Source organism: Dendrobates tinctorius, unplaced genomic scaffold, assembly GCF_039654945.1.
Source record: "Dendrobates tinctorius isolate UK_male_01 unplaced genomic scaffold, ASM3965494v1 ptg000007l, whole genome shotgun sequence".
Classification (NCBI taxonomy): Eukaryota; Metazoa; Chordata; class Amphibia; order Anura; family Dendrobatidae; genus Dendrobates; species Dendrobates tinctorius.
Genome location: NW_027361675.1, coordinates 35,351,974 through 35,375,221, shown reverse-complemented (window position 1 = coordinate 35,375,221; position 23,248 = coordinate 35,351,974). Strand labels below are relative to the sequence as shown.

At 42.3% G+C, this 23,248-nt stretch overlaps 1 protein-coding gene and 1 pseudogene across 7 annotated transcripts in view; both read left to right on the top strand.

The window, feature by feature from the left end:
- The window catches only part of BCAS3 (BCAS3 microtubule associated cell migration factor), a 1,710,065-nt gene that overhangs the window by 459,307 nt on the left and 1,227,510 nt on the right, over positions 1-23,248 (top strand). The window lies entirely within an intron of this gene.
- On the top strand, positions 878-21,392 carry LOC141088911 (phosphatidylserine synthase 2 pseudogene; annotated as a pseudogene).

Here is a 23,248-nt window from a genome sequence, read left to right as displayed (position 1 = left end):
CTATATAGTATAATACACCAGATAGTCCTCAATATAGTATAATGCAGCCCCCATAGGCAGACTCTACAGTATAATGCAGCCCCCCCATGGGCAGACTCAATAGTATATTGCAGCCTCCCATAAGCAGACTGTAATGTAAGGCAGCACCCCCCAACCCCCCTATAGGCAGCCTGTAATGTAAGGCAGCACTCCCCCCATAGGCAGACTGTAGTATAAGGCGCCATTCGCTCCATACACCTTGTACACATACGGCTCCGCTCCGTACACCCCGTACACACACGTTTCCGCTCCGTACACCTTGTACACAAACAACTCCACTCCGAACACCTTGTACACAAACTGCTCCGCTCTCCGTACACCTCATACATGCATATCTCCGCTTCGTACACCATCTACACACACGGCTCCGCTCTGTACACCTCATACACACACGGCTCTGCTACATCCACCTAGCTGTAAACCCCTCCCGGACCCCACACATAAACTTCACCTTATCCAGCACCAATGCATGACAACCATCACAGCAGAGTCCAGCAGCCAGCCACTGAAGTCCCTGATCATGTGACCCCCTGACTCCGCCCCTCGTGTGACCTCATCACAGGTCCTGTGCGCACAGATTAACTCAGGATGACATTGCTGGCTGTGAGCCCACTGCTGGCATCGGGGCCCACCACTGCCTTCTCAGGGGCCCATAGCGGCCGGGTGGCAGAGTAGGGAGATCGATTCTCCCTGCTCTGCCGCAGAATGTAACTGTATGGGCGTGCTGTGCACGCCGATACAGTTACATTAGTGTAGCTCCGTTGGGCCCCCTCAGAGAGCAGGGCCCGGGGCAACCGCCCCCTCTGCCCCCCCGGTAGCTACGCTACTGGTGGGACCCATGGAAGTTCGGGATCGTCATGTTCTACTGAACTTTGGTTTGGGTGCTAGAACGGTACCTGAATTTGTACCTGAAATCAATGAGGACCTGAACTTTGGAGTTGTAAATCTCTCTGTCTCTCTCCTGCCCAAACACCAGAACAGTAAAACGGGCTTCCAGGAAAAGTCGATGTTCGGAGTTCAGCACCTATTTTCTGGCACAAACTCCGGATTTTACAGTCTGGGTTCGCTCATTTCTATAGATGACCCATTTTTAATTTCTACATGAAAACTGGTCATCATAGAATGCTGTTATCTCCATTTTCTTTGGCTCTATAGCAGAGGCGGACATACCATTAGTGCATCCTGTGGAGTCACACAGGGGACCAAGATGTAAGGGGACCTACTTCTACCTCCAAAGCAGGTGGAATTGTGCATTATGTTGAGCTATTGGACTCAAAACGGCCCATATATTGCTTGTGCTCTTTTGTCAGCTCTTGTTCTATAGACATGTCTCATAACAAGTCACCGTTCAATCTCTTGCCTCCCATTGGGAGCAGTTTGAGATCTGTAGTTATTGCACATTCTCATATATAGCTTTTTCCCTTTTTATAGCGTAGGTCCTCATGTATTGGAGTTGCTGTGGGTTTTTCATGTGGATTTGCACAGGTGACGTGCAGTGAATTGTATATTACAAATGTTCTCTACATGCTGAGGATTTTGAAATTGGCTATCATAACAGTTGCAGATATCCCCCAATGACTGCCAACTAGGTCTTCTCTGCAAAATCCCCTTTTAGGGTTAGCCGTTCTCTGAGCCAGTTATTTTATAACATAGATTTGCATTAACTAAAAGAGAACCTGTGATCTTATGCTGCTTAAACCAGGGGCAGATTTCCCTAGAAGCTGAGCACAAAAATGAATCATCCATTTAAAATCCAGTCTGTGCAGGTTTCTGATCTTTGTGAGCTTAGATATGATAGTTAAACTATTACTCCGACTTTTTGTAAAGGTATTTGTGATATTATTCAAGATATGATCAAATAAGCTAAAGAAATAACAGTGATTGGCTAAAATTTATTAAGTATGTACTTCTATAATTTTTTTGTATAACCAGCAAAACATTCCTTGCATAACCAGTAACCAATAGCGCTGCGTGAGAAAACCACTGTCATAGTAGTAGAAGCATCGGTATCATGATACCTTTTTCATGATTCTGTATGTTTATAAACACATGGTGATGAAATAGGCCTGGACAGAAACGATGGCACCCCTGAAAATAATGTGACAAAAAGGGACATGTTAAATTGCGGTTTGTCCACTAATTAGCAGCACAGGTGTCTACAATCTTAGAATCAGTGAGTGAGCCTGTATAAAGGGCTACAGATACTCACTGTGCTGTTTGGTGACCTGGTGGGTATCACACTCAACATGGACCAGAGGAAGCAGAGGAAAGAGTTGTCTCAGGAGATTAGAAAGAAAATTATAGACAAGTTATTTCTGTGACCATTGTGGGTTTTTCTGTCATTAAACGAGGGGTACCAACAATATTGACCACGTGTGTATCTAACCATTGTATAAAAAGTGTGTTTTCTCCAAAATGATACTAAACTTGTGTTTCTTTTGTGAAAGTATGCCATTTGTTTATCTTCTGAAGATCTGGTATGTGGTTGCAGAGATGTAAGCTTTTTTTATTTAGTGCTAATTTTGATGGTTTTTGCCAAGGAGGCGGTGCTCATAGTATTCTCTAGGTTTTGTTTTTAGGCTTCTCTGCATTATTATTTTATGCTAAATGCCCCTTGGTAAATTGCCATAAAGGTTAGCACTAAGTATAAAAGCCAGTATCACTGGAACGGTTTGGTGGATTTTAAAAATACAAAAAAATTATTATTCAGGGGAACATAGAGAATAAAATAGGAAAATAATGGCCACTATTCACCTACTGACAAGTAACATGTTAATGGTAATATTTTATTTATATAACGCCAACATATTCCGCAGAGCTTTACAATTAGCAAGGACATGCACAGACAAGACAGCACAGTAATACAATCTCTTATTTTATTAATTCTGCTTCTGAGTATGTCGTCTTTTGTATTTTTAAAATCCAGCTAAGAGTTCCAGAGATACTGGCCTTTATATTTAGAACTAACTTTGATGGTGTGCACAGTGGCTTAAGGCTTGCCACTGACTGGCGCTGACTGCTAAACTAATTCCCTATTCACATGCATAATATCAGAGGGATGGGGTTTTATAATGAGTCAGCCATCAGAAACATACATCCGTCACCATTCACACATAGCAAGAATAATCTGTACTAGTGCATGGCGAAACGGCCATGCGCACTTTTTAAAGCCCTACGGGACCTTCCAGATCTCCGAGATGGACCAATGAGATCTGGAACAGGACCTGGGTACATGACTTCTGATCTCCAATGGGAGATCGTCTCGTGAGCATGCCCAGTGGGAGCACAGAGGGACGAAGTCTCTGGAGCGGTCTGCTGCAAAGTAATCTCCTCTGCAGTAGAAAATCAGCAGGAGACCGCAGAACGTGAGGCTCTGGATTCCTGCAGAGCAGACGCAGAAACCTGATGCCTAACACAAAACAATACAGAGCAGCCTAAAGACATGCACCAGAAAATCCTGTGAGCAACGCCCTCTTGGTAAAGACTATAAAATTTGGCATTGAATGAAACAGTTACAGGACTGAGGTCCCTGCTCACAAGCTTAGAATCTATAAATAAATGGAGGAGACACAATAGATAAAAGTTCTTGTCATGTATGGTCCACCTCTCCGTATAATAGGACTTTTCAAATAAGTTGCATGATCAAGTAATCAACCAGTAGCTGTCTAGATACAGTTACCAAGTTCTAATGGGTTCATGGAGGATGTGGACACTGATGATTAGGTAGAACCAGATTCGGAGAATAATTTAGAAAAGGGGCGCAGAATAGAGTTAGACTAGTGAAGCAAGGTGATAGGCCCGTCTAAATAAATGTGTTAAAAACGAAGGGCAAGGTATTAATCGGATTGTCTGGGGTAATGCATTTGAAAGATATGGTGAGAGAAGTCTTGGAGACGAAAGTGGGAGGTTCACATTATGGAGAATGTTAGTCTTAGGTCAGTTTAGAATGGAGAGGACAAGTAGGGTGCCAGACAGAGATGAGGGAGGAGATGTAGGTTGGTGCCGAACTCTGTGTGTGAGATAAGTTTATATTGTATTTTTTAGAAGATGGGTAACCAGTGCAGTGACTGTAGGAGGCATTGGTGTACCGACTGGACAGAAATACAACCCTTGCTGCCATATTCAGGATGGATGTCACAGGTCTACCTTGACAAAGAAGTGCAAGAAGACTGAAGTGTCTGATTTTTCACACTCCTGCACTGATTAGAAGCACCGTACCATCATATTAAATGGTACTGGTTTCTGCTAGCAGTGCAGGGATTAAACTGTTCAGTTGAGAGCTGCTAGAGCTTTCTAGTATTGATGGCCCAGCTGTTCATTGTTGGCCACTCCCCTCTCCTATATATACTTGTCCCTGTCTGTCACAGATGCCAGTGTTAGTTTTTTGCTGCCTGGCACTGGAGCTGTGTATTTGGATGTTTGAGGAGCCATTTGGAGTGTATATCTAAAGACTGTTGTTCAGTTGTGTGCATTTCCTCATATTCTCCATTTTCTTCTTTTCCTTCCTTCACTCTCCAGTGTTCCACTCTGTTGTTCATGAGTGCATTTTTGTTTGATATTTTCCTTTATCCCTGTATGTATTCCCTTGTTAGTCTGGTTTGTCTATTTTCATACACTACTACTACCAACGTTTCTGGGTGGGGGAGGGAACAGATTAAGGGCAGATTCAGGATCTCAGAAAAGTATGTGGCCCCAGCATCTTCACCATTAGAAGAAATTTGAGAAGCAGGGATAGCTAGGGCACCTCTAGCGTTAGGGACAGGGAAGGAGCCCCTTGCCCATGGATAGAGTTGTGACAATGAATTAGAGAGGAGAAAGTTTGGTATGAGGGACACTGATCAGTAGAGTTGCAATAGTCCAGATGAGAATGATTAAGTGACAGTGAGTCACTTTTTTTTTACAGTTTCAAAGGTGAGTAAAGGTTTGATTATAAAGGTAAGGTGCAGATGGCATCCACAAGTGAGTGAGTAATATATAGGGAATAAAGGAAATATCTGTGTCAAAAATGAGCACAAGCCGGTGAGCTTGCTGCTTGGGAGTTTTGGTTGAACCACACAAATAAATTGTAATATCGGGTATAAGTAGGTTAGTAGAGGGAGGAAACACGTGAATTTCAGTTTTGGAGGGATTCAGTTTCTGATACAAGGAGGACATGATGGTAGAGATGGTAGACAGACAATCCCTGGTGTTTTGTATTAAGATGGGGTTGATGTTAGGAGAAGATGTCTGTAATTGGATGTCACCAGCATAGAGATGGTACTGGAAACCAAATCTGCTGATGATGTGTCCAATAGGGTCAGTGTATAGAAAGAAGAGGAGGGAACCTAAGACTGAGCCCTGAGGAACCCCAATAGTAAAGGGAAGATTAGAGGAATTAGAACCGGCATTTGATACACTGATGGAGCGATCTGAGAGGTAGAACATAGAGGTAGGAGGTTATTTCAAAAAATCTAACAGCACATTATTAAATTTGTTAAAACGACACTTCATGTGATTAGGTAAGAGCATGTCAATAATAATAGATATATCAAGTGCTCTCAGTGAGAGAAATAAAATAAGAATCTTGTGGGTATGATACCTTTTAATGGCTAACAAATAATAGTGAATGTTGTTACAAAGCAAGCTTTCGGGACTGCTTATGTCTGATGAAGGGATATAAGCAGTCCCGAAAGCTTGCTTTGTAACAACATTCACTATTATTTGTTAGCCATTAAAAGGTATCATACCCACAAGATTCTTATTTTGTTTCTCTCACTGAGAGCACTTTATATATTTTTTTCTACTGGCTAACACGGTACCAAACCACTTTTTTCGTTTTAATAATAATAGAAGACTAGTCTCATGACAGATAGTGATGGCAATCACTAGATTTTGCTATCAATGTTCAATCACTTGGGTCCAACTAATGTAATCCCTGCCTATTGCTAGGGTTAAGCTGCGCCAATGCAAGGAAACTGCCACACAGCATTGTCTTCTGTTAGTTATGCTTTCTTTATTTTCTGGAGTTGTTCATATAATTCAACTGTTCATTAAGTATACTGTATAATTTCAGAAGCAGACACAGGCTGTTTTACAAGCTTTTGCCTCCATATGCCTTGTTTGGATGCTTGAGGAAGGCTCATTTCACGCTGTTCATTTGTCATAGCTACCAGAATGTAAATCACTAGCTATATGCCCCCATTAATCCAACAAAGGCTAAAAGTCCTTCTTTTGGCCTCTGTTGGACTTGCTATATCGTCAAGATTTTTTTTCTCTGCTATGTGGAATAACACTGTAGACTGCTATTTTAGATGCATCAAGTAATGAAAAAAATCATATTTTTTTAATGGACAATGCAGAACACAATTTTAAAGCTAGTGAGTATGGTGCTCTATGAATGCCTGTGTCTCCACACAGGACTTAACATTGCATGATGAGGGTTTATATTGTAGAAGTCAAGGCTTTAAAACTATTATTCTAGGAGAAAAGTAATTAGTAAAAAAAATTAATAAATGATGCAGAATTCCCTTTCATAGTGCCATACTGCAGTATGTTTATTTTTTATGAGATGGGAAGGGTCATAAAATCCTGTTCTAAAAGATACTTTTAGAACAATTGTGAAACGTCAACCGTAACAGCTGCATCTAGTTTGTTTTTCAATTTTCCTGTTGCCTTTCTTGTTTATTAGCTGTGACTCCGAGGTCAGAATTAAAACAAATATTTTAATGGCTGCATTTATGATGTTGGCAAGGCATAGTGCGACAGAGAGCTCTGATCTGGAGTGGACTCGATATGGGTGGTGTAAGTTACACAAGGAACAACTACAGATTTGTGATACTCTTCAGTGGGGGAGTGAGTAAATCACACAACTGATAAGCATCATGGTGTCTGTGCATTTTAGTTGTAGTAAGATCTAACTTACACAGATCTGAGATTCTAGAGAATGTGCAAGTGAGGCCAGCATAGCCCATTGAAAAAATATAATCACTATAGCAGGGGTTTGCAATTAATTTTTCAAAGCGGCCACATAAGAAACTGGGACTGTTGTGGAGGGCCAAACCATTTGGCTGAGCATAATTCTCCTTAAGGCTATGTTCACACGCAGCGTTTTTGCTGCGTTTTGTTTCTAAAGCCAAAATCTGCTCTTTTGGCAGTAAAACTGCTGTGTTAAAAAGGCCAGTTTTGCTGCATTTTATTTGGTGTGGATTACACGTGTGCTTTGTCTACATAACTTGTTTCACCCCTTCGCCCTGAAATCTGTTTTCACCTTCCTGACCAGCTCAATTTTAGCAATTCTGATCATAGTCACTTTATGAGGTCATAACTCTGGAACGCTTCAACGGATCCCAGTGATTCTGAGATTGTTTTCTTGTGACACATTGTACTTTGTCAGTGGTAAAATTTCTTTGATAAGACTTGCGTTTAGTTGTTAAAACAAATGGAAATTTGGCAAAAATTTGGAAAATGTTGCAATTTTCAAACTTTTAAGCCCTTAACCCCTTCCCTACCAAGGGTTGTTTGCACGTTAACTCCCGGGCCAATTTTTATAATTCTGACCACTGTCCTTTTATGAGGCCATAACTCTGGAACGCTTCCATGGATCCTGGTGATTCTGACATTGTTTTCTCGTGACATATTGTACTTCATGTTAGTGGTAAAATTTCATTCATATAACTTGCGTTTGTTTGTGAAAAAAACAGAACTTTGGCGAAAATGTTGAAAATTTCGCAATTTTCCAACTTTGAATTTTTATGTCCTTAAATCACAGAGATATGGCACCCAAAAAACTTGATAACTAACATTTCCCACATGTTTACTTTACATCAGCACAATTTTGGAACCAAAATTTTTTTTTGTTAGGAAGTTATAAGGGTTAAAAGTTGACCAGCGATTTCTCATTTTTGCAACACCATTTTATTTTTACGGACCACATCACATTTGAAGTCACTTTGAAGGGTCTATATGATAGAAAATACCCAAAAGTGACAGCATCCTAAAAACTGCACCCCTTAAGGTGCTCAAAACCACATTCAAGGAGTTTAACCCTTCACATGCTTCACAGGAATTTTTTGAATATTTAAAAAAAAAAATGAACATTTAACTTTTTTTCACAAAAAAAAATTTCAGGTTCAATTTTTTTTATTTTACCAAGGGTAACAGGAGAAATTGGACTGCAAAAATTATTGTGCAATTTGTCCTGAGTACGCTGATACCTGATATGTGGGGGGGAACCACTGTTTCGGCGAATGGCAAAGCTCAGAAGGGAAGGAGCGCCGTTTGACTTTTTCAATGCAAAATTGGCTGGAATTCAGATCGGACGCCATGTCACGCCCCTGATGTACCTAAACAGTGGAAACCCCCCACAAGTGACCCCATTTTGGAAACTAGACCCCCCCAAGGAACTTATCTAGATATGTGGTGAGAGCTTTGAACTCACAAGGGCTTCACAGAAGTTTATAACATACAGCGGTACAATTAAACAATCATATTTTTTCCACAAAATGATCTTTTCACCCCCAATTTTTATTTTCCCAAGGGTAACAGGACCCTATAAGTTATTGTTTAATTTGTCCTGAGTACGCTGATACCCCAGATGTGGGGGTAAACCATTATTTGGGCGCATGGCAGAGCTCGGAAGGGAAGCAGCGCCATATGACTTTTTTGGCTGGAATTGAGATCGGACACCATGTCGCGTTTGCAAAGCCCCTGATGTACCAAAACAGTGGAATCCCCCCACAAATGACCCCATTTTGGAAACTAGACCCCCCAAGGAACTTATCTAGATGTGTGGTGTGAAAATAAAAAAATCATATTTTTTTCCACAAAAATAATATTTTTGCCCCCAATTTTTTATTTTCCTAAGGGCAACAGGAGAAATAGGACCCCAAAAGTTGTTTTGCAAATTGTCCTGAGTAGGCTGATACCCCATATGAGGGGGTAAAACACTGTTTGGGTGCATGGCAGAGCTTGGAAGGGAAGGAGCACCATTTGACTTTTTCAACGCAGAATTGGCTGGAATTGAGATCAGACGCCATGTTGCGTTTGGAGAGCACCTGATGTTCGCAAATAGTGGAAACCCCCAATTCTAACACCAACCCTAACCCCAACACACCCCTAGCCCTAACCCTAGCCCTAACCCTAATGGGAAAATGGAAATAAATACATTTTTTAATTTTATTATTTTTCCCTAACTAAGGGGGTGATAACGGGGGGTTGATTTACTATTTATGGCGGTATTTATATTTGGCAGCTGTCACACGCTAAAAGACGCTTTTTATTGTAAAAATAGTTTTTGCGTCACCACATATTGAGAGCTATAATTTTTCCATATTTTGACCTACCGAGTCATGTGAGGTCTTATTTTTTGCGGGACGAGTTGACGTTTTTATTGGTACCATGTTCGGGCATGTGACATTTTTTGATCGCTTTTTATTTTGTTTTTTGGGGCGCAGAATTTACAAAAAACAGCATTTCATTAAATTCTTTTGGGTGGTGCGTTTACGCCGTTCCGCGTGCGATAAAATTGATAAAGCGGTTTTCGTCTTCGGGAAAGTACGGTTACAGTGATACCTCATTTATGTCTTTTTTTATGTTTTGGCGCTTTTATGCAATGAAAACAATTTTTTATAAAAAATAATTATTTTTGCATCGCTTTACTCTGCGAGCTATAACTTTTATTTTTTTGCTGATGATGCTGTATCATGGCTCGTTTTTTGCGGGACAAAATGAGGTTTTCAGCGGTACCATGGATATTTATATGCGTCTTTTTGATCGCGCGTTATTGCACTTTTTGTTCGGCGGAATGATAATAAATCATTATTTTTTGCTTTGTTTTTTATTTTTTAAGGGGTTCGCTTAAGGGGTTAACTAATGGGACAGTTTTATAGGCCGGGTTGTTACGGACGCGGCAATACCAAATATGTGTACTTTTATTGTTTGTTTGTTTTTTTATTTCCAAAAAATGAATTTATTGGGGAATATATATATATATTTTTTTTAAATTTATTTAGCGATTTTTTTAAAATTATTTTTACGCTTTTTTTTTACTTTATTACAATGTCCCAGGGGGGACATAACTGTCATGTGACAGATCGCTGATCTGTCAAATCACAGATCGCTGTGACAGATCAGCGATCTGTCACAGGCAGTGCTGCAGTCTTCCTCCTGCCTGCGCTCTGCGGGCAGTAAGGAAGCCAGCTTCCTGCAGGCCCCTGGAGGTCCCCGCTGCCATCTTGGATCCGAGGACCTGCAGGAAAGGAGCTCCCTGCAGCAGCGCTGCACATTGCGCTGCCGTTGGGGGCTCAGGGAAGCACGGAGGGAGCCCCCTCCCTGCCGATGCTTCCCCTTAACCCCCGGTACACCGCAATCGTGTTTGATCGCGGTGTGCAAGGGGTTAACGTGTTGGAGGCGGTCTGTGATTGCCCCTGACACATTGTGCCGGGTGTCAGCTGTGATAATCAGCTGACACCCGGCCGCGCCCACGTGGGCGCCGCTGATCGCGCTAGACGTACTATTCCGTCGTTGGGACTTAGTTCCCAGGTCACATGGACGGAATAGTACGTCCATTGTAGGAAAGGGGTTAAATCAGAGTCATATCGCACAAAATAGTTATTAAATAACATTTCCCACATGTCTACTTTATATCAGCACAATTTTGGAAACATAATTTTTTTGTTAGGAAGTTATAAGGGTTAAAAGTTGACCAGCGATTTCTCATTTTTACAACAAAATTTGCAAAACCATTTTTTTAGGGACCACATCACATTTGAAGTGACTTTGAGGGGCCTATATGACAGAAAATGCCCAAAAGTGACACCATTTTAAAAACTGCACCCCTCAAGGTGCTCAAAACCACATTCAAGAAGTTTATTATCTCTTCAGGTGCTTCACAGGAATTTTTGGAATGTAGAAGGAAAAAATAAACATTTACTTGTCTTTCACAAAACTTTTCCTTTAGACCTACCGAATATACTCGGTATAAGCAGAGATTTTCAGCTCTTTTTTGGGCTGAAAGTCCCCCTCTCAGCTTATACACGAGTCATATACCAGGGCGTCGGAGGGGGCAGGGGTGTCAGGTCATACTTACCCCCTCCTGGCGCGGTCTCTGCAGCCGCCCTGCTTCTCCCGGTCTCAGGCTCCTTCCTTCAGCGGTCACATGGTACCGCTCATTAAAGTCATGAATATGTGCATATTTATGACTTTAATGAGTGGTACCACATGACTGCTGAAGGAAGGAGCCTGAGACCGGGAGAAGCGTGGCTGCATAGACCGCGCCAGGAGGGGGTAAGTATAAGCTATATTCACCTGTCCCGGGTCCATCGCTGCACGCTACTCTGTCCTCTTTCTGCGTCCTCTGTCTGTAATGTTCAGGTCAGAGGGTGCGGTGATGTAATTAGTGCGCGCCGCGCCCTCTGCCTGAATGTCTCTGACAGGACATGGAGGAGAGGACACAGCGACGTGCAGCCATGGAGCGGTGATCGGTAAATATCGCCAGTGCCGGGGTCCTGAGCCAGCGGTGACATCAGAACCTGTCACTACCTGCTCAGGGCACCGGCACCGGGCTTCCAGCGATGAGAGGTGAGTATATCATTGTTTTTATTATTTGCAGTGTCAGCAGCAGCAGCAATATATGGGGGCATAATTATGGAGCAGCAATATATGGGGGCCTAACCAGGGAGCAGCAATATATGGGGGCATAAGTATGAATCAGTAATATATGGGGGCATAACTATGGATCAGCAATATATGGGGGCATAACTATGGAGCAGCAATATATGGGATCATAACTATGGAGAAGCATATGGGGGCATAAACTATGGAGCAGCATATGGTGGCATAATTATGGAGCAGCATATGGGGGCGTAATCTATGGAGCAGCATATGGGGGGCGTAATCTATGGAGCAGCATATGGGGGCGTAATCTATGGAGCAGCATATGGGGGCATAATCTATGGAGCAGCATATGGGGGCATAATCTATAGAGCAGCATATGGGGGCATAATCTATGGAGCATTGTTGTGAATTCTCTCTCTGGCTTTACTGAAGGTAGTGGAGATGATCAGATTGACAGAGAGGTTGCGAGTTCTCTTTCTGGGCTCCCTCTGGTGGTTACTGGAGGTAGTGGAGCTGATCTGATTGACAGAGGCTTGCCACCTGATAATGAGGAAGATGATTGGAGATCTGGGGTTTCTGATTGGGATTTAAGACAGCTGACTCCCTCTATCCCTGCTGGTGATTTTCTTCCTGTTCCTTCTGAGGTCTGATGTCTCCTGCTCTTTCCCTGCATGGTTCAGCTAAGTGGTTCATTTGCTATTCTGTTTGCATTTGATCTGGTTTTGTTTACCTCAGCTTTGTGCGGGTAAGCCAGCTCCGGCTGGGGCTGTGCTGAATCACCGCCCATATGTTACTGCTTGTGCCAGTTTGTTTTGTCCCGTTGGTCTCTTTTTGCTTTTCTTTCAGAATATACCAGAGTGCTGATATAGTGGGGGCGAAGTCGTGCGACTTCAGTGTTTTTGTGCATCAGAAGTGTTGGACTTTTTGCAGGGTTTTTTGCATGATTGCAGACAGTGTCTTTCCTTTCCTGTCCTGTCTAGTCAGTGTGGGCCCTATCATTTGCTAAGTCTATATTTCTGCCTGCATTTGTGTTTTCATATTGTCTCACCGACAGTTTATGCTTAGGGGCTATCTATTCCTTTGGGGTCTGCTCCGGGGCAGTTTAGATTTCCCCTTTCTTGCTTTAGGCTTAGTTAGCTCTCCGGCTGTGCCGAGGCGTCTAGGATCATCGTAGGTACGCTCCACAGCTACTGCTAGTTGTGTGGACAGGATCAGGGGTATGCAATCCACTTATTTTCCAACCTCTCCAGTTTTCTGGGGCTTAGCCTGGGCCTGCTATCCTCCTCGGTGATCCATTCATAACAGCAGCATATGGGGGGCATAATCTATGGAGCAGCACATGGGGGCATAAACTAAGGAGCAGCATATGGGGCGTAATCTATGGAGCAACATATGGGGGCATAATTATGGAGCAGTATATGGGGGTGTAATCTATGGAGCAGCATATGGGGGCATAAACTATGGAGCATCTTATTGGGCAGCATATGGGCCATAATCTATAGAGCATTTTATGGGAGCATAATCTATGGAATATCTTATGGGGCCATAACCTTTATGGGGCAGCATATGGGGCATTATTAACCTTTGTTCAGCATTATATGGGGTGTATTTTGTATGGAGCATCTTATGGGGCCATCTTGGACTGTATGGAGCATTATATGGGGCTCCTGATTCAATATGGATTTTCAAAAACATTTAACCTACTGATGTCTCAATTAATTTTACTTTTATTGATATCTATTTTTATTTTTGAAATTTACCAGTAACTGCTGCATTTTCAACCCTAGGCTTATACGCGAGTCAATAAGTTTTTCCAGTTTTCTGTGGCAAATTTAGGGGGGGTCGGCTTATACATGAGTATGTACGGTAATTTATTTTTACTTTCACAAGGGTAACAGGATAAAATGGAAAATACTTATTGTTGTGCAATTTCTCATGAGCATTGCGATACACCATATGTTGGTGAAATCTATTGTATGAGCACACGACAAGGCTCGGAAGAGAAGGAGCGCCATTTCACTTTTTGAATGTAAAATTTGCTGGCATAATTAGCGGCCGCCGTGTCGCGTTTGGAGAGCCCCTGATGCGCCTAAACAGTGCAAACCCCGAACAAGTGACACCATTTTGGAAACTTGACCCCTTAACGAACTTATCTAGATGTGTATTGAGCACCTTGAACCCACAGGTTCTTCACAGAAGTTTATAATGTTAAGCTGTGATAATAAAAAAATCTAATTTTTCCCAGATAAATCTTTTTTAGCTCCAAATGTTGCATTTTCATAAGGGTAAAAAGAGAAATTGCTCCATGCAGTATGTTGTGTAATTTCTCCTGAGTGCGCAGATACTTAATATGTGATATTGCAAAAACGGAGGGCACCATCACATATATTATATTATTTGAATATGAAAGGGATCCACCTGCAGTATGTCCACCATTAAACCAATAGCAACTAAGAACAAAGAGGCATACAAAAAAGCAGGGCCCACCATACAAAATATCAAATTTTATTTTATGGGTACACACAAAACCACAAAATGGGGGATTTTAAAAACATTTAAAATACAAAAATTGGTTACAAAGAAGGTAACCCATACATACAGGAGCAATAGTTAGCCTAATATCACCAGTAAAGGGTACATGAGGTCCCCATATTGCAAAATCAGTACATATAAAAGATAACCAAATTTCTATATAGGAATACTAAAGTGCATAATTCTGGGAAAAAATCACATGCCTAAATGAGTTGGAAATAATAGAGATTGGCACCAAATACAAGGAAGAGGGCGAATAAGAGTAAAATGCAGTTAAATATCCTCAAAAAATTAATTCTGATAATATTTATATCTCAATGTAGGCACATAATAGAAATGACTATAAGCCAAAAAAAAACCCCCTGCAGCATAGAGTGTGAGCTTAGGTCAGATAAGACCTGTCCTAATAATCCCATAAGGTATTAACCTGTAAGATACTTTACCAACCAAGGCTGTAGTTTAACTAGGCATGCTCACAGAACACACATGCATATGATGCAATCATTAGGTGTAAGGCAAAAAGAGCGGCTCTTTTTGCCTTACACCTAATGATTGCATCATATGCATGTGGTTTTCTGTGTACCCATTAAATAAAATGATATTTTGTATGGTGATCCCTGCTTTTTTGTATGCCTCTTTGTTCTTTGTTGGTAGTGATACGCAATATATGGAGGAAAACAACTTTTTGGGTGCGCAGAAGGGCTTGGATGTAAAGGAGCGCCATTTGACTTTTTGAATGTAAAATATGCTGGAATAATTAGTGCTTGCCATGTCGCGTTTGAAGAGCCCCTTATGTGCCTAAAGAGTGGAACCCCCCAAAAGTGACACCATTTTGGAGACTAGACCCCTTTGGGACCTTATCTAGATGTGTATTGGGCACCTTGAACCCCCAGGTGCTTCACAGAAGTTTATAACGTTGAGCCGTGAAAATAAAAAAAATCACATTTTTCCCACAAAAATCTTTTTTAGCTACAAATTGGGTATTTTCACAAGCGCAAAAGGAGAAAATGGACCCCAAAGTTTGTTGTGCAATTTCTCCTGAGTTCACCGATAGCCCATATGTGGTCAAAAACTACTTTTGAGGCACAGTGCAAAGCTCAGAAGTGTAGTAGCGCCATATTACAGTGCAGATTTTGCTGCACTTGTTTGAAGGTGCCATGTTACATTGGCAGAGCCCTGAGGTGCCACAACAGCAGAAGGAAAGAGGAAAAAAATGTCCAGCGTGTAATCCAATAAAATCAATTCTTTAATTCAAGGCATATTAAGATGTATGTATCAAAAATACAAATGAACCTCTTGCGGTCTTAGTCATGGTCTTAGTCATGGTATTAATATGTCTTGAATAAAAGAATTGATTTTATTGGATTACATGCTGGAGATTTTTTTCCTCTTCAATTTTTCATTGCGAACCACGCCTCTGATCAAGGCGGCTCCGTGCGTGCTCAGAGAAACCTGCAGAAGACTGGTGAGTTGACTATTTTACTTTTCCCTTTTCCCCTTTAGAGCAGCAGAACCTCCTATAAGTGACCCCATTTTGCCAATTAAACCTCTCAATGAATTCATCTAGGGCTGCAGTGATTATATTGACATCATAGTGTGTCACAAACTTTTATACTATTGGGCAGTGATGAAAAAGTAATTTACATTTTTACCACCAAGATTGTGTGTTAGCCCCAAGTTTTACATTTTCACACTGGGAAATGGGTAAAAATGGCACCAAAATTTGTCCCACAATTTCTGCTGTATGTCGAAATACCCCATATGTGGCTGTAGAGTACTACTTTGCCATACGGAGTGACTCGGATGGGACTGAGTGCTATTTGCACTCTAGAATGCAGTTTTTCCTAGACTAGTTTGTGGACTCCATATAAAGAGCCCCTAAGTGCTAGAAATGCAGAATACCCCCTCTAGTTACCACATTTTGGAAATTATAACCCTTTGGGAATTTATCTACAGATGTAGTGACAATTTTAATTCCATGGGTATTTTCCAGAAACAAGCAGCAATGGATTTTATCTGAGTGAAAATTGCAAACTGCCATTGTAGTGAGTAGTACGCTGTAGGAATCAGTACATTGCAGTGACCAGTACATGATGACCAGCTCATGCTTCTTGTCACAATCCAATTTTGGATTTGTGGCAGCTCTGGTTCCTCTCAGTTGAAACATTTTTCCTTTTGGACCATCGGGGGTTAATGTCAGGTTTTCCCCCGCTGGCAATCTGGTGTAATTGTATTGCTGCTGGGTCAGCTGATGTGGGCAGTGACAACTCCCACCATCCTTTACAAGGTCACCTGATGCATCAGCTGACTGTTGGTGATACAGTTCCTTTCTGGAGACCAGGTTAGCATGATCAGCTCTCTGGTATCAGCCATGTCTGCTGTTTGGAGTCCGGTTGCTGTTATCTGTGGTGTGGAGCTCAGCAGCGGTGTACATAAGCTAAGTGTGGTGTTTTTTTTTTTACCTTGTCCCTTTGGTGTTTGTCACTTCCCCCTGTGTGTATCATTCTGTCGTGGCTAGGCTAGCGCCCTACTCCGGCCACTGCACTGGCTAGGGCAGTTTAGTTTACAGTGAGGGACTAGGTATCCTGACGACGGCGGGCGGAAAAACCCGCATATGGGGTTACGTGTGTGCAGGGACAGGCTCAGGTTGGAGCTCAGGTGGTGGCCATCCCTCATTCCCTATTGGTAGGGCCTTCCTCTCACCTATACAATCGCCGTTGTGAGTGTGTTGTGCCACCCGTTGACCGACCACTAGTGATGAGCGAGTATACTCGTTGCTTGAGTCTCCCCGAGCATGCTCTGATGGTCTCCAAGTATTTTGGCGTGCTCGGAGATTTAGGTTTCGTTGCCTCAACTGCATGATTTGTGACTGCTAGACAGCCTGAATACATGTGTGGAATGCCTGTTTGTTAGAGAATTCCCACATGTATTCAGCCTGTCTACAAGTCGCAAATGATGCTGCTGAGACGACGAAAAAGAAATCTCTGAGCACGCCAAAATACTCAGAGATCACCCGAGCATGCTCAGGGAGACCCGAGCAACAATGCTACTCGCCGATCACTACCGACCACCCGTTGTGTCGAGTCACACCGTGACACTTCTGGAGACATGCACCTGTAAGTTAGGCGGGCTCTCATCACTACAGAAATGCCAAACATGTGGGCACTAAATGTTCTTTAGGCACCCTGGGGCTCAGAAGGGAGGGGTACATTTGGATTTGGGAGCGGAGAATTTGCTGAACTTCTTTAGAGAGGGCGAGGAGCCATTTAGCTTTTCCTCAGCCTTTGTACTACCAGTAGCGAGGAAGACCCCTATTTTTCCGTTAACAGATGATGAGTGAAGGCTTGCTTTTTTTGTGGATTGAGTTGATGCTTTAATTGAGAACATTTTACATAACGTTTGGGATCACATTTATCCGGCACTCTATGCTGACCACTTTCTTTGGGTTTCCATCTAAATCTCTGAGTGACCTGACAGATAAAACCCCTGAGGAATCCATTCGCTCTAATGAGGCAGCAGAGTTACTCTGGACTCCGTCTCTCCTCTGTTCCGTTGTGTCCTTCTTTTCAGAAGTACATAAAACTGTGGCTGACGGCACTTTTATGCAAACCTAAAAACCGGACACCGCAGAATCACAGGTCAGACGGCATACACAGTGCCTTCATCTGCTTCATTATAGGGAATGTTTTGCTGGGGGTTGTGTCTGGATCATGTATTTAAGAGATTTAGATGGAAAACCCGATCTAAGCACTCAGTGCAAAGCACAGAATAAATGTGCTCCAAGCCATACTGCGATCTTTGGGTGGCAGAATGAAAAGAATCAACAGCCAGTGAAGAATTGGTTTTATTTACTTTTTTATGCCATTTGCAAAAATGTCTACATTTCTTGGTTTTTTTTCAGTCAAGATGGGGCGCAGGGTGTAGCAGGGTGTACATTAATGAGAAAAAAATGAACTTTTTTGAATTTACCAAATGGCTGCAATGAAGCAAAACGCATAAAATTTAAAGGGGTCTGAATACTTTCCATACCCACTGTACTATATCTGCCACATTTCCCTGATCTACCCAGTCAGTGATTCCATCATAGAAGGAAATTACCGTAGATTAGTCTGACATGACTTCTTTGCTACAAACCCTTGCTGGCTTTAGTTAATTACTATATTCTTATCCAAGTACTGACATAAATGCTAATTAATAATTTGTTTAAAGATATTTTCTGGTACAGAAGTATGGCTCATTGACCTGTAATCTCCTGGCTTCACCGTCTTTCCTTTTTTGAAGATAGGGACAACATTTGTCCTTTTCTGATCTTTCTGGAACTTCACCTGTTCTCTAGGAATTTTCAAAGATTCTGGCTAGTGGTTCTGCAATTTCCTCTGTATTTTTTTTTCTGTATCCTAAGATGTACTCCATCTAGATCCCCGGCCGGGAATTCAGCTGCCTCTGCTGACGCGACGGGGGCTGGACTTCCAACGTCATTCTTATTGTCAACTGGCTCTCCCAGTTAGGCAGTGGGGATCTGGCTGTCATTCAGAATGATGTCATAAGTCTCGCCTCATCAACAGAGCAAAGCAGAAAAGAAGCCTCTACTGTGTAGACGTGACATCAGCAGAGACTTCTGAATCCCCTGCAGGAGCTGACTTTGTTCGCACTGTTCGAGGAAGAATGGCACCAGATACAACAGGCAGGCAAATTGCAATTACTTGCTTGTTAGTGCATAAGTACATTTTTTATAAAGTCTCAGATACCCCCTTTAAAGGTCTTCAGTAAAGGTACTGTCACACTTAGCGATGTACCAGCAATCCCGACCAGCGATATGACGCGGTCAGGATCGCTGGTACATTGCTAAGTGGTCGCTAGTGAGCTGCCACACAGGCAGATCTGACCAGCGACATCGCTGGGGACGGGGATCGCTACTTACCTGTCACACCAGGCGATCCTGCGTCCTCCCGCCCAGCTCCACGCGTCGCTCGTCTTCACAGCAGGAAGCGCCGCAGGAAGCTGACGACGAGAAACAGTCCTGGACGTTCTCGCGCGATCAACGATAACCAGCGGGGGAGCCGGTCGCTGGTAAGTATCAGACACAGAGATATCGCTAGCAATATCGCTATAACGTCACTAGTTATAGCGATATTGCTAGCGATATCTCTTAGTGTGTCATGCCCTTAAGTGTGAAGTCTAATTGTCTGAAAGTGGGCTGGCGCAAATCCTACAGTAAGTGTCCATATCTTTCCATACAGACTATGTGGATTTATCATTTTAAGGCATTAGATGGCAATGTTTAGGAAAATTGACTTATATATAAGGATCGACAGTTTGAAACTCTTGCTCGAGTCTGTGGATGGTGGTGCATGGCCATTCTTAAGATAACGAACGAGACTCCGGCATGTAACTGGATATGCAACCCCCGTGGTCTGCGTCCAGCTACTTAGAGGGACAAGTGGCGCCAGCCACGCAAGATCGACTAATAACAGGTCTATGATGCCCTTAGATGTCCGGTGCGCACTACACTGAACGGACCAGCAAGTGTCTACCCTTCGACACGTGTGGGTAACCCGCTGAACCCTTTTCGTGATTGGGACTGAGAATAGCAATTTTTCCCCATAAATGAGGAAACCACAGTAAGTGCAGGTCATAAGCTTGCGTTGATTAAGTCCCTGCCCTTTTTAAACACTGCCTCTCGCTACTACTGATTGGTTGGTTTGATGAGGTACTTGGATCGGCCCCTCCAGGGTCCGCCAAGACCCTGGCAGAGAGCCGATAAGACGATTGAACTTGACTAATAAGTAAAAGTTGCCCGCTGCTTGGCCATAATACGCCATGAACGCAGGAAGCGAGCCACTAGTAGGAAGTCCTCCCTGGACGGACTGGATGAGACTGAGGTCAGAAGCAGATACCGGCAAGTCCTTGCTCAGGGGAGAGACCACCAGTACCACCACGGAGTTTGAAGTGTTTGATGATGGCACCAACACTTTCTTCTGTAGAGCGCACACATTAACCGTTTTAATTATCCTGACATGTTCCTTGGGATATGTCACGCTACTTGAAGAGAAGCCACAAGGCACCACCTTTAATACAAAAAGAGGACTTGTTGCTAGGATATTGGTTTTCTTATGTTTTGGAGTGACACAAGCTTAAGAAGGACCATTTTCGAGACCGCATCCAGCTTATTGAAGGTTCTGGTTGTGTGCCAGTGTGGTATACGAGCTCTTCCTCATCTTCTTTCAGACTGTACATGATGGGAGACATTTCATGAAGTTTATTGACTAACCCCAAATATGGGAGTTCCCTCACCAGAAAGAGATTATGGCAGAAACTGCCTAAAGGGCCCTTTACACATAGCGATATCGCTAAAGCGTCACCGATTTTGTGATGCAGCAGTGATATCCCTAGCGATATCGCTACATGTGACACTCACCTCCGACCGGCTCCCCCGCTGGCTTTCGCTGATCGGGCGAGATCGGCCTGGTCCATTTCTCGTCGTTGGCTTCCTGCTGGCGCCGACGAGTGAGCCATGGACGCGGGCGGAAGACGGTCACCCTCGCCGCGTCTGACAGGTGAGTATGGTAGCCGACCGCTGCTGCATCGCTGGTGAGATCTGCCTGTTTAGCAGCTCACTAGCGACCATTTAGTGATGCACCAGCGATCCTGACTGGGTCGTATCGTGGTCGGGATCGCTGGTGCATCGCTATATGTAACGGGGCCTTTATATAGGATCCATATAATAAAACTAATCCTTATCACAACCTATGGGATAAGATGGATGGTTTTGCACCTGCACAAATTCTTGGCTGGTATATAAAAACACTAGTGATCAGGGACTGGTGGATGTGTATGATGATCATCGTTATGTTCGAGTTCCTGGATTATAGTCTGGAGCATCAGCTGCCTAATTTCAGTGAATGCTGGTGGCATCACTGGATTATAGTTATATATAAGGTTACAGTGCAAATTTCTAATAATTTTACACATAAAGGAAAAGATTCATCAAGTTTGTGGTCTTATTCTGCCATTTAAAAAAATATATATTGCAAAAACTTAATTGAAATTATAAATGTGTACAGTTTACAGTGTTAAACTGTCCTTAAGTTCAAAAATGAAATGCACACCTCTAATGAACGGTACAGATTTGCAACAAAATCTGTGTTAAATTTCCTGGTATAAATCTTATTAAAGGGGACTTTTACATTGATGGCCTGTCTTTAGGATTGGTCATCAATATCTGATAGATGGGGGTGCAACATCCTGCATCCCACCAATCAGCTATTTCCGGTGCCAGTGGCAGTCAAAGGTGCTCATTTGCCGAAGCTAAGCTCCTTCAACTGTATAGTGGCTGTAGTTGCTACTGCACATCCACCCTTAATTCAAATCAATAGGAGGCAGAGGTGTACTACATGGTCATGGCCACTATACAGTTGCGGGACTGTGCTGTGCATCTCTGCAACTGTGCTTTTCCAGCTGCCACCGCATTGGGAACACCTGAACCATGGGAATGTGGGGTGTTGTGCCCCCACCTGTCAGATATTGATGACCTATCCTATGGATAGACCATCAATGTAAAGGTCCTGGACAACCCCTTTAAATCTATCTAAAAGTTGTTGTACTTGCTAAAATCATAAGTGTTAAATATGTGTGTGTTACCGTTATGGTGATATAATACTTATTAACTTTATTATTGCTTATAATTTGTGTTTTGCTAAACAGAAATAGATGCAATAAACGTCAAGATAGCAAAAGTCAGGCAGAATTTACCCTAACCTGGACAACATACAATACTTCTTAAATTAGCGGTACCATTGTTAGTTGGAAGAAAAGTAAAGTACCTTTTTTCTTCCAAAAATTGTGATATCTCAAAGTAAATATTTCTATTTAGGGAAATTTTGTTTCCTTCCAGCTGACTGTAGTTCATGTAAAGCAGCTGTGAAACCATGAAACACTTGTAGAAAATCAGATACCAGTCACTTCTTTGGCCACATGGTGACAGTGTCCTACCTATACATCTTTGCTGCCTATTTATATAGTTGGTTTTGCTATTGCAGCTAAGTAACAAGCCTTCTATGTTTTACACTGAATTTTTCTATAATGATTTGACAATATGCCTTAGAGCAAAGGCTTGCACTTCAACTGTCTTGTCTCAAAGTTTTACTAACTTGTAAAATACTTTGTCTGTGTTTTGGTCATTTTGTACTTTCATAATGCTCTATTTAAAAAAAAAAAAAGCAAACAAAAAAAACACAACTTTGCTACGTAAGTCTTGTGATATTGGATGTACTGTATATTTCTGTACATTAAATTCCTATAATCTATAAGTTTCATTCCAATAAATATTTTGTAATGTTTTCCCCACACATGAAAGCTGATTTGATGAGATGTCATGTGCCCCTAACAGAAACGGGTGGAATCTCAATCCACCCGTGAAGGTTAACATGTTAAATGCCGCTGTCAATCTCTGACAGCAGCATTTAACTAGCGCAAACCAGATGAGACACAAAACCATGCACATCGGTGCCACTGTCACATGATTGTGGGGCGCTAATGGGTTGACATCACAGCCAGGGATCTGCAAAAGATCTGTGTGCGTCTCATTGCAGATCTGTTATGGATGCAGGCTCGGCCATCCTACGTGTACCACAAGCGATCAGATGATCGCAGCTTCAAGTCTCATAAGTAGATTATTGAAGCCAGTAACAAGTAGAAAAAAAGTTTTAAAAATATAAAACTTAAATCACTTTTGCTCCATTCAAAATAAAACAATAAAAAATAAACATATTTGGTATTGCTGTGTTCAGAAATGTCTGATCTATTAAAATAATCCTATCGGTAATCAGCATAATGAGAAAAAAATTCAAAACGCCAGAGTTGCTTATTTTTGGTTCCCACAACATTGTATATGCAAATTGCCTCTTCAGAGATAAAGAGGACTTGAACTCTATGGTGCCACCTGTTGGTAGTAGCGATCCTACAAGTCACAACCCTTTAACGAGTCTTGTAATATGACTTAATAATAATAATAATAAATTTTATTTTTATAGCGCCGACATATTCCGCAGCACTTTACATTTCAGAGGGGATTTGTACAGACAAT